This window comes from Mus caroli, chromosome 13, assembly GCF_900094665.2.
Source record: "Mus caroli chromosome 13, CAROLI_EIJ_v1.1, whole genome shotgun sequence".
Classification (NCBI taxonomy): domain Eukaryota; kingdom Metazoa; phylum Chordata; class Mammalia; order Rodentia; family Muridae; genus Mus; species Mus caroli.
Window position 1 is genome coordinate 104,627,108 of NC_034582.1, and position 17,397 is coordinate 104,644,504.

The 17,397-nt window shown below is 42.1% G+C and overlaps 1 pseudogene; it reads right to left on the reverse strand.

Moving 5' to 3' along the window:
* Window positions 1-14,872: 14,872 nt before the first annotated feature.
* On the reverse strand, window positions 14,873-15,531 carry LOC110307738 (annotated as a pseudogene).
* Between the last annotated feature and the right edge of the window lie 1,866 nt (window positions 15,532-17,397).

Below are 17,397 nucleotides of genomic sequence, written 5' to 3' on the forward strand. Positions count from 1 at the left end.
ACACACACACACACACACACACACACACACACACACAGCCCAGCAGCCCCTCTCCATCTTCAAGTATCTTCCCTTGGCCAGGAAGTTCGCTGTGGCTTCACGTCAATGCGCTAAACAAACAAAAGCCTGTTAGAAACCACTCAGGGGAACCCATCTGACTCATCACACCCATCCTAACAGAAATATTAACATTAAACCAGCAGGAGCTAACAACCATTCAACTGGTAGTAACTACAGCTTTTTCCTACCAGAGTTCTTACAGTTAATAAAGATAATCTATAGTCAATAGGCACAGAAACAATCCATTCAGTGTTATGGTTTCCTGCAGACAGAGTGTTCCTCCATCTCCTAACCTAAGCACTATTTGCCTAAGGGGACTGTACACACCAGGTCTCCAGAACCCCCTGCAAACGCTGTCACTTTAAAGTGCGGGGGAGGGGACAGAGAGAGCACCAACCTTCCAACCATGTCACACTGGCTGTCATCTGTGACTGCCATGGACGTTGAAGGTGAATCATGAATGAGAAATTTATTTTGTTATAAAAGTTAACCACAAAGACTCCACCAAATAAACAGTTTTTATTAAAAGAATTCGCATGTTTTAGTCCCTTCTCTGACATCATCTTCGGGAAATGATGCAACGGGACTCATTAGCATAGAACGACTCATGTTCCAAGCAGAGTGGGATTGCACTGGGGAACTGTTAGCCAGCCGAGTAGCCTTATCTCTCAGGACCCAGAAGCCAGGCTGGGTGATGATGCAGTGTCCTTTACCATTGCTGTCCTCATCTAATTAGATTTTGCTTGACAACTGCATTGGATCACTTCCGTTCTACAAAGGCCGTGGCCTACTTCACTTCCTCTGCTTTTACCAGAGCTGTACCAAATATTCTCCCTCCCAGGAGGCCACCGCACTGCTGTGGGGTTTTTTAATTGTCCACCGTTACTGCAGTAATAGTACATGTCTTATGTTACCCTGCCATTAAGACCCACTCCTTCCAAATCCTAATAACTGGATTCCTTACCAGGAGAATTTCATTTCTAACCTATGTGAATTATACAGAGTAGAACTTCCTTGTGTCAGGCTGGGGAAGTGGCTCAGCTGGTGGAGTGCTTGTCTGGCATGCACACAACCCTGAGTTCAGTCCCCAGGCACAGCAAAACACTGTGACCCCAGCCACTCTGGAGGTGGAGGCAGGAGAGTCAAAAAGTCGAACTCATCCTTGACTACACAGCAAGTTCCAAGCGAGTCTGAAATACCTGGGAGCATCTCAAAAGAAAAAACAAATGAGGAAAGAATAAAGAAAGTGGTTTGTGTTAACAAAACTCAGAAGGCAGGGATGACGCAGATGCTGGAGAGGGCGTGCCAGCCGCGAGGTTAGTGACAGCATCAGTTACCGTGTGACAGACACTTTACTAAGCAACTAGCGTGTGTTAATGGTTCAATACAACCACCCCATGGCACAGGAACTTCTCAGTAAGCCCACTGGTGCAGATGACAATCTAGAGAGGCAGGGAGTCCAGCAGAGCCACCAGCCAACCTCCTGTTCTCCTGCGGTCACAGCAAAGTGTGCTCTTGTAGTAGACTAGGATTTGGGTAAACACATCTTGCAACTATGCCCTTTCTCCTGTGTTTTTTCAGTTCTCAAAACAATTGAAATCTGCCTGTCTACCTCTGAGCCTAGAGCTTACCCTGCTGACTGCCTTTTGCCAATGAGATGCAAATAGATGTAAGGAACTTGCCCGTTTAGTGGCATCTGGCAGTTTAAAATGTAATATTACTTGGAGTCTTGCAAATAAAACTATGTCAGAAGTGAGAAGAAATTGCAGTAAAAGACTGTCCTTGGTCTGACAGAGTGTCCTTGTCTAAGGCTGGTCACAGAGAAGGCTGAGGAAGAGAGATGTGAAGGAACAATGCTGGCAAGAGCCAAGGGCGCATGGAGATAGCAGCCTAGCAGAGAGGCACGGAAGGACTCTCCCCTGGACTGTTCAGAGGGGTCATGGGTCTGCTGACACCTTGATTTTAGACGTGCTGCTAGGGAAAATGTGTTCCTCTTGTTTTAAAGCATGGTGTTTATAGCATTTTGCTATGGCAGCCTTAAGAAGGTCACCCACATCCTTCTGTCCCTTGGAGAAAGACTTCCTTCAGGTAGTTGTTTAGCTCACATTTGGGGAGCAGCTAGCGACCAAGATGGAGCCTAGTCTGCTTGAGCAGAGCCATATGTCCCTGCCTCCATCAGTCTATCACTCATCAACCCACAGAGCTACAGGGGTTATGACAAACTCCCACTGTTTGCTGAACACAGTGTTTTAGGCAGTCTATGAAGTAGCACTGCTGTTCCTACAGCTAACAAATACACTGTCCCAGCACTCTCTGAAGTTTGATGAGGTTAGTAAGCTGAATTCCAGACAATGCAGTATGAGACACTGTGCTATGGACCACTCTGAGGCCTGGCCCTGAAACTCCCATAGGTACACCCATGGTCTTTCTTCATCTATGGTAGCACTGGGAGCCACATCTGGACAGGAAAGCCTGGAGCCCACAGATGTCTGATTTCAATACCCAGTATGCCCAGTCCATTATCAGTTAAAAACAGTGCTTCTCTTGCGAGACCTGGGGGAAGGTGAAGGAAATTCCTTCAGGGCTGTGGTCACCCGACATTTGCCATCACAAAAGATAGTCATACCAGAGGAGGTACAGCAGAGAGGTAGAACCTCAAGAAAAATCTGACACAGCAGAAATTAGCAGCGCCGGAGCGATCAGATAATCTGGGCACTAGAGACACGGAGCATTCCAGCTGTATCAGGAACACTTCCTCAAAGGCTACAGGCACCTCACACCTTCCTCTTGATATTCCTGTGATGATTACAGCCTTATCACCAGTGTAAGAAGGCAAGTAAGCCCACGGCAGCTGGGGGAATTGCCCAAGAGCATGCAGCTGCCAATGGATGGACCCAGAACTGAACCACAGGCAGCCTGACTGCAGGGCTCTGGTGCTAGAGGTACATGCTAGCATGGCGCGCTAGAACATGCGTTCTAGTGTGAGCAAAGCAAGGAACCACCACAAAGAGGGATAAAGTCAAGGGGGAAAAAAGAGCAATAGTGACTGGGTCATCACATACCTGTCATCTCAGCGCTCGAGAGGATGAGGCAGGAGGACCACCATGAGTTCCAGGCCAGTTACATACTGAGCTCCAGGTTAACCAGAGCGATATAGCAAGACCCTGTGTAAAAGGAAAAAACACAGTATCATTATTTACAATACATTTTAAAGTGATGAAAGTCAGAAGCAATCTAAAACGTTCATCTATACAATATAGAGAAAGAAAGTACATATGTGGTATCTACTACAGCTCCAGTTCTTACAATCCCTCCTTACAGATGGACAATCTCACTGATCTTATCTTTAACATCGGGTCATTCTCGTTCTGGCTTTGGCATACCCACACAAAGGGCTTTCAGGGGAGTCTACTAGACTGTGTCATGGGGGCAGTGTGACCTGCAGTCCTGCAGTTTGCCAGATGTTAACACCACGCCATGTTGTTAAAGTGAAGTGACCTAAGCAAGTGACTAAGCTTCTAGAAAACACCAGCCCTCATCAGTAAAATATACATTATAATGGTTCTTACCATAAAGTAAAAAATGCTTAGGCACACACACATACACGCACATGTATACACATGCATAGGCTATACCTAAACGACACATTTGTATATACGTACACATACACACATACACGTATATACGTACACATACACACATTTGTATATACGTACACAAACATACACCCTCACACACACAAACATCTACATGTACACACACATGCACACGCGGTACATCCAGCAAACAAAACATATTCTGCAAACATTGGCCATTCTTCCTTTTAAATATTGTTGTTAGAATGTATTGTAACTAGTTGACCAATAATATAAACTTCTATACAGTCATAAAATAGAAATATTCATTTGTATTAAAGTACAAATATTCATTTGTACTAACACTTCCATGCAATGAATTCCAATGATCCTTACACTCCTCCCTCTCCTGACCCCCCCATCCCAACCCAATAAGGCCCCTCTACTCTACAAGGCTCTTTTCTATGCTCATCTGTTTTCTTTTGAGACTCAATGGGTTTAACCAAAGCAAGCTATTTCTATCCCACTTTTGTCTAAAGATTCATCAACTCTCTCTCTCACTCTCTCTCTCTCTCTCTCACTCTCTCTCTCTCTCTCTGGGTTTACATATGTCTCTGTGTGTGTGTGTGTGTGTATGTGTGTACATATATATGCATATATGTACATATATATATTTACATTTTGTTTAAAACTAAATGGGTCTCTTCATCCCCTCTATCACCTCTAGCACATTTTTGTAGATGAATTTGCCAATTAATCTTCCCAGATCACCGCCCCTTTCACATGATGGAGCCACTCAACAGTCCTCAATGGCTCCACCTTAACTCTGAACTTTCCCACCGGCCACCTTCTCTTTCCTTTATTTACTCTTCTTTAAATAAACATACAGTCTCCCTGCTCCTGTATCCCTGCTTTCTGTTATGGAATGAACATGAAATGTTGCCCCCCACACTCATGTTTTAAATGCATGATCCCCAGCTGGTAGTGCAACCATGGAAAGTTGTGGAGGTAATAAGAGGTGGAGTCTCACTGGAGGAAGTAAGTCCTTGAAGATATGTTTTCCCTGAGAGTTTCTGGTCTTGCTCTCTGCTTACTGGTCCTAGGTGAAATGAACAGAGCATGCTATGAGCCCTTCTCACAGTGATGGACTGGAATGGTGAGCCTAATACATCTCTTTAAGTTGTTTCTGTCAGGAGCTTTACCACGGTTACAATACAAGCAGCTAATACACAGCCCCATCTCCCTCTTCCCCATTCCAGCTCACCTTCTACATGCTAACCCAAGCACCCCTTATTCGTGAGCACCACTGTAGCAGTACCCAATTATAATACTCAAATTGACTCCCGTCTGGGGCAGCGTGTTCCTTGTTACCCACCCCAATGTTCTAGGTTCCTGAATGAAAGACACATTCACCCAGCCTTTATATTTGATATGCCTTAAACAGTTCAATGACTGGGTTGTTTCCTAACCTCCACGTGGCTAATCCACCTCCTGCCAATATTTCCAAGTTAATACTTACGAAAATCTATATTCCATCTTTGCTGACCTCTTGTAGCCACTATTCCCTGGCTATGTGGCGGCTATGCCCTCTGTCCCTCACCTTCTCTTGCGCTGCATCCTCCTGACCTTCTCCTGGCATGGTGGATCTCCTTCTTCTCCTTTCTCCCTGCTCCTAGCCCAGGAATCCTAAAAGTCCCACCTCTGTCAACCCTGCCCAAACATTGGCTGCCAGGACCTTTATTTACCAACCAAAACCAACTGGGTCAGGGTCCCTCAGTGTCTTATGTGCAGATGTGGAGAGTCTCTTGCAACTTTGGGGACCCAAATTAACATAATACAAGCAGCATTAGACCAAACCACTATGTATCACTTTCTCCCCAACCCTGGCTCCATCCCTATAAATATCTGAATCCCTTCTCATTTCTACGGCCTTCATTTTGTATCTCTTTAATGTCAAATATCACAACATGCCTTTATCATAATTGATTTGATGTTTGACTCATCCATTCACATGACGTGAACTAATTGAAATCAGAGACTCTGTCTTCCATGTTTAGCATATGCAGGCTGCATGGCATGTACTATGTATTGTAAGAATACTTAGATTCTGAGCATAGCAGCACACACATCTAATCCTAGCACTTAGAGGTAGGAGAGCCACAAGTTCAAGGTCTTCCTCTGCTACATAGCAAGTCCAACTCTAGCCTGGGCTACATGAAACCCTGTCTCAACCAGACATATAAATAGTTTTCTGATTAAGTTTAATGTGCACAACTTACTTCTCCTATTAAATAATTTCCATGTCTAGCTTACAAACACAGCTTCCGTGCGTTTCATCAGTGTTCTATGTAGTGGGGAATACTTAATAAACATTTGTGAAATGAACAGTAAATGAATGGATGAAAGAGTCAATGGATAGATGGAAATATGGACAGACAGATGAATGAGATGTATTCATTTCTACACAGACCATTTCTTGGTTCTTCTAGTCACTGATCTTGTTTGCAACATACTCGGAAAGAATCGATTCTTAGCAGTAACCGTTGCTAGAAGTCAGAACACATAGAAATGATTGGCTTTTCCTTCTTTTATTTGCTCATTCATTCATTCTTTCTTTCTTTCCTCATCTTAAAAAAAAAAAAAGAACAAGCTCTTTTCAGCTGGCCCAGGCTGGCCTCAGACTCACAATCCCCCTGCCTCTGCCTTTCTGACTCATTTTGAACCATGTGAATGCTCACATAAACCCAACTCTCCTCCCTGAAAGAACAACAGAGTCGTTTGGCAAGCCATGCTCTCTCGGCCATGTGGATGTGATATTTCTGACAACTGGGGACAAAGAGAGGGAGCAGCTGACCTACAGTGACCTGCCTGGCCATTATCTAGAAGACGCCATAATTTTCACTCACAGAGTCTAGCCTAGCAAAGCAGTTACTAAAATCTAAAAAAAAAAAAAAAAAAAAAAACCAGAGCAAAGAATACTAACTTTTTGTTAGGAATTATCAGCACAGAATCTATGTTCATATTAAGGCAGCTCATATTGCATTTTAAAACATTATAGAAAAGTCCTTTCAATTGTTCCAAAGTTAACAAATGTATCTACTACTGGATAAGTCTACTGGAAAAAAATGGTGTTAGTTTAATAAGACTTTAGAATAGTCCAAAATATCAAAAGCTCAATCGCAGCTTAACATTAGTATACTGTGTTGTTTTCAGTTTGGTTGTGAAGTTGCCATCCAATGGCACCCTGTTATAAAGGGAGAGGTTCTCTATGCACAGTGTTGATCAGGAAGCTAAGCACCATCAATAAAGTGTTTCTCTACTAATAAAATTGCTTTTGGAGTATCATCTCAAATCCTCAAAACAACCCTGAAGGTAGGAGATCATGACTTTTGTTGGTAATGACATCATTATGAATTTACAGGCTTAGAAACTGCATGGCCATTTTCCTAAGTCACGGCAGCTAATAAATGATTAAGCCTGGGACTGCAGTCTATTTCCTACAAATCCGGATTCTGTGCTGTTTTCATTGCACCATGATTCTTCTGCAAAAAAAACTTTCAGCCTGTCCCCCATTTCCTGCTAGGCTATGGGCCTGCAAATTCCAGTATCTAAGGACTGAGTTAGGGGTTATGACCTTCTGTGGTCTCCAAAAAGCCACACATATTAGTACACACACACAGCCTAACTTCAAGATCCTCAATAAATGCTCACATCCACACTGAGTTGTTCACCCTGAGGGCTTTGATCAAGTTCTGGGACTGAGGAATATTTAGAAATATATATATATATACATATATATCTTTGTCACACATATGTATTTCTGTGTGTAGTATATCAATTTTTTCCTCTCAACCAATTACCCCCAAGTCCTTACAGGGCTTAATCAATCAGGATCTAAGCTCTATGAGATGTCAAACTATAATTTAGCAATCTCTGATGTTCATGAACCCACCATTACTTTCCACTGACTGAACTAAAGCTAACAGTCACATCAAATCTATTCCAGCAACATCTCTCAACAACATGACAGAAAGTACACCTGCAACTTGAATTCCTTCATCAGCAGTGCTGACTTTTTTAAAAAGCACTAATAAACATCCGGGGCATAAAGGGGAGAGATTATAGGCCTCTTTATTTTCCTGGAAAAACCATTACTGTCTGCTGGCTGGAAACTAGCAGTGTGTCATTAGCTGTGACTCTCACGCCACAGCACTGCTAATCACTTAAGGCAGAGGTGCCAGGAGGGACTAAAGCCAACCCTTTGCAGGTTCTTTGAAAAATGTTCAATCTCAGAGCTCATTTATTTACCCTCATAAATTATGAACTTCATTCAAGAATTGTGAACTGCAAGGAGAACTAGAAATGCTGGACTAATAGCCAGCATTCATCTATCTCTTCTGATAGATGAATGGGTGCAATTAACCCATAGACTTAATAACTAGGAAGTCTGATGGAGAAGGTAAAGACTAGGGGGAGATTTTTCTAAAACATTGTCTGAAAGAAATATAATGTGGGTCCATGGGTGTAATTTTTATTTTCTATGAGCCCCAATGAAAAGGGCCAACAAAATAAAATTAGCCCTAACAATATAAAAATATCCAAATGGTTAGTATTTAACATATGGTCTGTGGAAAACTTTTTTTTTAATTTGTTTTATCTAATTATGATGAGAAAAGATAAATAATTTCAATTTATCTGATTTGTTAACATTTAAAAACATATTTCGAGTAAATAGACTTACATCACATTCTTCTTTCCCTTTTGTACCCCAACTCCTCCCAGAGAGACCCCTCTTCAAAACCTGTAATACCTGTTATACTAATTTTTAGCTTAGCTCTTTGAAATCCAGTCTGCATGTCATACCAGTGCTCAAAGACTTCATGTCAGCATGGTCCTCATACTGAGCTGTGAGCAGGGAAGAATTGCATGGAAAGACCATTGGGTGAGTCAAGGAGCTTTGGGGTTATCCTCAGAAAGACATTCAAAATAGCAAATGGAAAGAGGGGATAAGGCAAGGACACTGTTCAGCTTCAAAGATAACTATTCAATGTCAAGAGTTCTCATTTCTGCTTCTTTCTGTGCCGGGGCAGCTTCTCACCCCAGCTACAACTGCTAACCGCTTCTGCCTCATGCCATCCGGTATCACCGTGAAGTCTGGGAAGTACTCCATCAATTCTGCATGGAAGACAAATCTAAGCAAGCAATCCCATTGGTCCATCCGTAGCACAAGGAGAGTGGGGTACTTTGCTTTGAATCCCCTGCTCACTGCTTACTGTATTCCTGAGAGTTCACCCTGGGACCTTGCTGCTGAAACAGAACAGAGCTTGGCTTCCAAGGAAAGAGGCTGCCTGTTGCCCAAAAGAATGAAAGAAGATGCAAGGTAGGCCAAGAACACTGTCTCAAAGAGACCTACAGGATTGGTTCCTGCTCAAGCAGCCCTCTCCAGATCCAGTCAGGAAATATCAGAAGCCAAGAAAGGCCCACTGCCTATACTCCTGAACATTGCTGGAGAGAAAAATCTTGGATCATGTTTTCCAAGCTCAGGATTCAGTCTTCTTCTTACCATATGGTGGTTTTCAGTGAAGGTACCACACACTAAAGCGGTTCTGTGATTAGCTTTATTGCGGCATTTCTGATTGTCATGATGACTAGGGAGGAATATCAAATTTTAATGAGTGGGGGTGGGTGTCAGAAAAACAAGGAATCATTGGATGTTTTTAATTCCCTCCAAAACAAGAATGTTTCCAGGTCATTTATATTTTGAATATAAATGAAAGAAAAGAAAATGTGCCTCTAATTATCTGGGCATAGAACCTAACTATTTTACACGCAAATATGTTTATGCTATTTTCAAATACACTGAACTTTCTAGGAATGGGACCACCATCTATGGGAGCTCACACTTTCTTTCACCCTTAGTGATGCCCTGGTACAGACTAGAGAAGTAGGTGCCAAACTTTTGCAGTCTGTAGCCCTAGTGCTTACTCTAGGGTGCCAACAGCATCCAATTGAACAGCATCCCTTGCTCTCTGAAGTGTAATAGTATTCATTACTGGGAAGCTCATCTGCCTCCTTCCATGAGCCTTAGTACAGCTGTGCCCAAACACCCATGTGCGTGTTTCACTTTGTTTCAAACTTGGCTCTTTTCATTTCTCGATTTCATAACCATAAGACCATTAGACAGACTTTATAAAATCATGGCTATTGGGTTTCTATGACCTACAAACTTCACTTCAGTATAATTTAAAATCAAAAACAAAAACATAAAGTCTTGGGAAAGTAAGTACTGAAACAGTCTAGAATCTCAGAATAATGTCAAGCTCCTGGATGAAGAATTTGGAGGCAGAGAGGAGGAGCCAGAATCAACAAGCAGGTGAGAGTTGATGGGTGCCTGGCTATGGGCAGGAAACAAAAGTCAATGACGAGGAGCAAGGAGAGGGCACGCCAGTACGGCATCTTCCCAGCTTTCAGTACAGCATCTTCCCAGCCTTCACATCTGTGGCCTTCCCATCAAGCCCTCAGTACTGATTCTCCTCATCCCTGTCTCCCTAAAGCTGATGGAGGCAGGAGACACCCAAACAGAAAACCTACAAGAACACCTACAACAAGTATTTTAGGGCTCCTAAGCATACGCTTCCCACTGGCTCAGTCTCTGAGTGATGACAACCAGCTCCGAGAAGCCAGCCGGCGCCAAATGCACAAAATGAGAGGAAACCCCACGGAGAGTTTGGAGCAATTTTTGAGAGAATCATGAGGGCTAAGTAGAAATATTGACATATACCAGATATACCTGAAGACAGAAAATCAGAATTCATTTCATTTTATGTACCCCACACTACAACAAACAAATGACTGCAGACAGAAACTTGGCAAGGAAAAGTCAGGATGTGTCCAAAAAGCAGGAACAACTATTGTTATAGTATAAGATTGGTTTCTTTTCTCTTTAATAGGTTTTGGCTCCTAAATATTTCCCCTCCCTGGGTACCTGAACCCTCATGAAGAAAAAAAAATCTGTCTGCCTTTCTTTATTTCCTCACTAAATCTTCCTCCGTCTGGTGATTTATTTCCAGGCTTTCAGAACCAAATGAATTCCTTATCCCACTTGACATCTTTCCTTCAGCTTCTCTGCCAACAAATGAAGCTAGCAGTCAGTATTTCAACTAATCGTTTGTCTCCCATAAATCTCCCTCAAAAAGGTATTTTCGAGACGATGCCGGGGCCTAGCAAACACAGGAGTGGATGTTCACAGTCAGCTATTGGATGTATCACAGGGCTCCCAATGGAGAAGCTAGAGAAAGTACCCAAGGAGCTAAAGGGATCTGCAACCCTATTGTTGGAACAACATGATGTACTAACCGGAACCCTGGAGCTCTTGTCTCTAGCTGCATATGTATCGAAAGATGGCCTAGTCGGCCATCAATGGAAAGAGAGGCCCATTGGACTTGCAAACTTTATATGCCCCAATATAGGGGAATGCCAGGGCCAAAAGAATGGGAATGGGTGGGTAGGGAAGTGGGGGGCGCTATGGGGGATTTTTGGGATAGTATTGGAAATGTAATTGAGGAAATTATGTAATAAAAATATTAAAAAAAAAAAAAAAAAAAAAAAAAAAAAAAAAAAAAAAAAAAAAAAAAAAAAAAAAAAAAAAAAAAAAAAAAAAAAAGGTATTTTCAGTCAGACCCATCTGTCCGATGTCAAAATAATTTGCTTAATTTTAAAAGCTGGCTACATTTTTTTTTCTTTAAGACATCGAAGACTGATGTTACGGTTTGAATGTAAGACGTCCCCCAATGAGCTCCTGTTTGGATATTTGGCTCACCAACGGACAGTGCTATTTCAGAAGGCCATGGAATCTGGAGGAAATGGGCTGCAAGGAATTGGGCTTTGTGGTTTATGGACAGGATCACTTTCTATAGGGCTCTGCTTCCCACTTCACTGAGATGTGAGCAGATGGGGGGACCCAGCTGCGTCCTAGCAATGGCAGAGCTGCCTGGCTCTCATTCCCCACCAGCTTTCCTCGACACAATAGGTGTATCCTCTCTAACCGTGAGTCCAGCAAGCTCCATCAGTAAGGGAGGGAGGAGATAATACCACAGCTGCAAACACAGACACCAGGCCTCTGGAGTGAGGAGAGCAGAGTCTGACTTTTAACATATGTAAGGTGCCTTTTTAACAGAATATTTTATTAACTTCTTTGAGAATTCCATGCAATGTATTTTGATATTTACCTTCCTTCCCCAAACTCCTCCCAGATATACTCCACATCTCTCCCCATCTAACTTCCTGTTCTCTGTACCTACCCACATAATTTTGTGTAGAAAAATAGATAGATAGATAGATAGATAGATAGATAGATAGATAGATAGATAGATAGACAGATCTCCATATCCCTTTTTAAAAACCCCAACTACTCTTGGGTATGGGCCCTGCCCTGAGTGTGGCCAATATGCCAGGCATCACCCGATTAAAACCGACTCTTCCTCCCCCACTGCTATCAATGCCAACAGCTCTTCAGCTAGGAGTAGAATCCCTGTCTTCTCTGTGCTTGCATCTCCTTGGATCTTGGGCATATTGTCACATGTGCTGTAGCTCAGATGTGCAACTGCCCAGCTCTGTCCAGGAAGCACTTTTTCCTGGAAGTCACCCACGACCTGTGCTTCTTACAATCCATCTGCCCATCCTTCTGCATAGATTCCTGAGCCTTGATAGGAGGAGTTTTAAGTGTGCAAGGCGTTCTCTGCCTGGCCACAGCTCCAGCTGTTAGGTTGGTGAAACAAGCAGTTCATCAAAGATGCAAATGATGTTCCTCGAATTTGTTTGGTGATTTGCAATCAAACCATTCATACAAATTCTAAAGTTTCCAGGCATTATTATAACGTGGGCAGCTGTCTTTACCAGAGGTCACTGAGTTCTGATTTGTTTTCTTTGTTTCTCCTTTAGCCATTCCTTGAGAACAATATATATTTCCCACTTGTGTTCCATGTCTGATTTGGGTTTCCATCTAGGTTGAGACAAGACCTCCGTCCTATGGTACATTCTGTTCCAGTGTCTAGGACAGTTAGAAGTTCATAAACACTAAACAATAGTAACAAGCTACCATTTACAATTCTCTAAATGTAAGAGCTTCACTGACCTGATTTTATATCATATAAATGTAATTATAATGTACTCATAAATATCAATTTTTCTCCCAACCCTGAACCAAAACTTACTGAGTTATCTTACATTCTAGATTTGGGGCTGTGTACTATGACTCCCCTCAAATAACTCAAAGGCTTAGTGAGAACGAAAGCAAGTGGTCACGCTTTGGACTAGAATAATAGAAGACATAAGCAAAAAATGCAAAAAGTCCTTAAGTGCTTTAAAAATTCAGACCACATATGAGATTTCAGGAAATGCTCTTTGAGGAAGTTTGTTTGTTTGTTTGTTTGTTTTCTTGGGTTGTTTGTTTGTTCTGTTTTGTTTTAAACATACAACCTGGAGGAGAGGAAAGACAGAGAAGAAAAGTACTATAGTCAACTGAGAAAATAGGTCCTAGCAACAACAGTTACATAGCACAGCTATGAAGAGGACACTATGGGTAGCTTCCTTACATGCATCATCTCTTTTATCTTCATCCACACAGACAGGGTCTCTATGTTACTGATGAGAACAATGAGATTTTCAAAAGCAAGGGTATTGGTCAGGAATATATAGTAGTGTGTGTGTGTGTGTGTGTGTGTGTGTGTGTGTGTGTGTGTGTACAGTCTTTCCTGAGATTCCATCAACTGTGTGCCAGCTTTGAATTCATAGTCCTTGCAGCACATAGCCTAGAATTAAACCAAACAAACACCATCTGCCAAATATTCTATAGAAGGGGGAGAAATCAAATCATGTGGAAAAATCAATGTTGTGATATGAAATGTTTTTAAATGCAAAGATAACCAATGTATTATTAACATAATCACAGATCATAGAGAAAATCTAAAGAAAGCCAAAAAAATAATAGGTATAAATTGGGTTTGTCCATGAGACTCACAAAACATCATAAGCTATTGTTCTGGGCCTTGGTCATCCCCTAGAGGTAGGTGGAAGGTTCAGTCACTATTTTTGAAGGTATCGGACACTTTGGACACAGGGCCCAGAGAATGCAAACTGGATCTGACCTGAAAGTATTCTACCTTTAGCTTTCATGGTACCAGAAAAATACAATATATACATTCCTAAAGAAAGGGAACAACCAATCATTCTAGCCAGCTATGATGTCTGCAAACCATAACAGTGACCAGCATGGCACAGGAACTCTAAGGGTGTGTGATGGCATGCAGACCTTGGCAGCAAGCCGTTGGATTTAAGACCCACTTAACAAGAGAAAAACTATGCTTGGTACGAGAAACCTAGCTAAACACCCAGGGCTAATGAAATCATGGATCTTAAAGGAGAATCTACAACCAACACTTTATGAAACCAGCGTAATCACTAAATACATTCTAAACACTTATACTTCTCACATCTTATCAAGGACACTTCTCTTTGCACCAGACAGAGGCCATTACAGAAAACTACAGGCAATCAAAATGCAGAGTTGTGGAGCCCAGTCCCAATGAATTCATCCACAAAACAAGAACTGCACCTAAGGCTCAGGGAACATTTCCAAAGAGGAGGCAGACTGATTATAAGAGCCTGTCTTAGTTAGGGTTTTACTGCTGTGAACAGACACCATGATCAAGGTAACTCTTATAAAGACATTTCATTGGGCCTGGCTTACAGGTTCAAAGGTTCAGTTCATTATCATCAAGGCGGGAGCATGGCAGCATCCAGGCAGGCATAGTGCAGGAGGAGCTGAGAGTTCTACATCTTTATCTGAGGCTGCTAGAAGTAGACTTGACTTCCAGGCAGCTAGGAGGAGGGTCTTAAAGCTCACACCCCCCAGTGACACACATCCTCCAAAGAGGCCACACCTCCTAACACGGCTACTCCATGGGTCAAGCATTTTCAAATTACCACAGAACCAGAGGATTGGGGAGTTTGCTGTTAGGTTAGTTACCTCTCCTCAGCTTCATGTGCCCAAGTTCTGAGAGAATCTCTTTATTCTGTCCTGAGTTCAGCTACCTGATGGTTTAAGTCTGTCTCCAGCTCTAATCTCCTGTACCTCTCACTGTTTCCCAGAATCCTCTCTTTCTCTTCCTGACAGTATCCCACCTCCTATTTCCTACATCAGCTCACTGGCCATAGGCTTTTTTATTGACAGGGGATGCTTATAAGAGATTCTTCTCTACATGGTTGTTTGCAATTGAGGGAAACCTGACTGCTCTCAAGAAAGGAGGTCTGCAAGCACCAACTGCAGCATGCAGTTGATCTGCCAGGTCCTACAGCGGTTTAAAGTTCTCTCCACTCCTCAAGCCCCGACCACCAGATACCACCACTTTGGCACCAGCTAGTTCTGGTCGGTCACTTTTTGTCAGTTTCTGGTCAAGCCACTCTGATGTTCCCATTGATGAAGAACTTGGTGCCTTTTCTGAACTAGCAATACCTCCACTTGTTGCTGCAGCCTCAAAAAGACGTTCCTCGAACAGAAAACGCCATTACTTTCTCATCACACTTTACTGTACACAACACAGTTCCTGCATAGGTAGTTCTCACTGATGTGCCAGGTGACTTGATCTCAATGATGTCAGAAACTGGGGCAACGTTAAGTTTGGCAGCTACTCTGGGCAGAAGGCTCTTTCCAAAAGCAGATGCTCCAGCAGGGAATGTGTGTGTAACTGAACTGCTTCTGAGTTTCCAAAATCAGTGGTGTGAGTTCCTCTGGAAGGAGGCTGGCTTTGCTCCCAATGACATGCCAGCTGGTCAGACAGGAAAAATAGTAGCTCCAGAACGTTATATTGCTGTTGGAATATCTGGAGCCATCCAACATTTAGCTGGGATGAAGGACAGCAAGACAATTGTGGCTATTGACAAAGACCCAGAAGCTCCAATTTTCCAAGTGGCAGATTATGGAATAGTTCAGATTTATGTAAGGTGGTTCCTGAAAGGACAGAAATACTGAAGAAAAAATAAGTCAAAATCATATCTTAAGGAAACTGTCGAAAGTATTCAAGTATTCAGCTGAAATCATAGAAATTCATAATCTGAAGAAAGAAATTATGCTAACAGCAGCTAGAATGACTTTTGATGAATCGATTATTATATCCCTTTTTAATTTTTTGTAGTTCCAAACAATTATTTTTTGACATTTTCTAATTCTGAAATAAAAAACATAAATTAAAAAAAGAAAGAAAGAAAGGAGGTCTGAATGCAACTTAAAAATGGATTTGAGGGGAGAGGGCGGGATGAGTAAATAAAAGGATGCCTGGGGCTGTGAATCGCTACCTAAAGCTATCTACTTTTCACATCAAGAAATGGACCACAGGAGGCAAGCAAGTTTCAGATTCAAGGACTTAGGCTGCAGTTCCGTTTTGAGGTTCAGAGCCTCTCAGGCATGCGTGCTATTTCAAATGGAAATGGAGGTGGATTGTTTTTCTTCTAGTTTTCAGCTGATAGTAAACTTATTGTGAGACTTAGATAGATAAGGACATATCATCTTCATGTTTACTGTGTTCCTCCGAATAGACAACCCCTTGTGGTTGTTTTTAAGCTTGACATCCATGTCATAACTTATTGACTATTTTATGATTTTAAAAGAGCAGTTTGCTACAAAGGAGAGGTTAACTTTCGACCCTCACCTGGGGTTTTGATAAGGATAATTATACACACATTAATCTGCATGGGCTCACATCTCCCAGCCCAGGTGACGCTGTGTCTTGATGTCAGTGAGTATGCATCAGATCAGTGGACAAAAGGAAGGAAGCAGTCTGTGTCTTATTTCAGGAGACTTCAGTGGGATAACTATGTCCAAATCTTAGGAAGAAGATCTGTCTCCTGGGATGCAGCAGCATTCTCTAAGAAGGTGGGAACCCTTACAGCTAACCAGAACGTGGCTGAGCTAATTGGAGACGTCTTCTCTCAACTAGAACTTAAGAATGTTTTCTATTTTAAACTCCCCCCTCCCGCTGTGGATCATTAGGAAAGGATTTTTTCTTTCTTTTCTTCTTTCCTTTTCTTTTCTTTTCTTTCTCTCTTTTTTTTTCATTCTGGCTATCATAGGGATAACTAGAACAAACCTACTTCTCTTCTTATGTAAGGTCTTTGTTCAGAACCTGGCTTTTTCAACTGTCTTTTCCTTTCTTTTCTTTTAGAAACTTAATGCAAATCAAACATGTTATTATGTACAAGTGACAAAATTACTGGTCCTTAAAGAGTCTCTCTTGGTGTACAAGATTTGGAGATAACATTTAAGTGTATAACAAAGTGTGGTTTGGCACGCCAGACTGCAGCAGGAATGGGGGACAGATGCACCTAAATGGTTATAATGATAGGCAGTGTTGCTTTATAGTGTGTGAATTTGGTTAATACCTCATTAGTTTATTAAAGGCAGAGAACAAAAGGCTGGATAAAATAATGGCTGTGTTCCTGGGAGCAATTTTCACAGATGGTTGAGTGAGTTTAGTAAACAAAACAAAACAGAAACTGAAGGTACCATTTGACCTGTCTGCAGATGGGAGCCTGTCTTAGTTAGGGTTTTACTGCTGTGAACAGACACCATGACCAAGTTAAGTCTTATGAAAAACAACATTTAATTGGGGCTGGCTTACAGGTTCAGAGGTTCAGAGGTTCAGTCCATTATCATCAAGGTGGGAGCATGGCAGTATCCAGGCAGGCATGGCGCAGGAGGAGCCAAGAG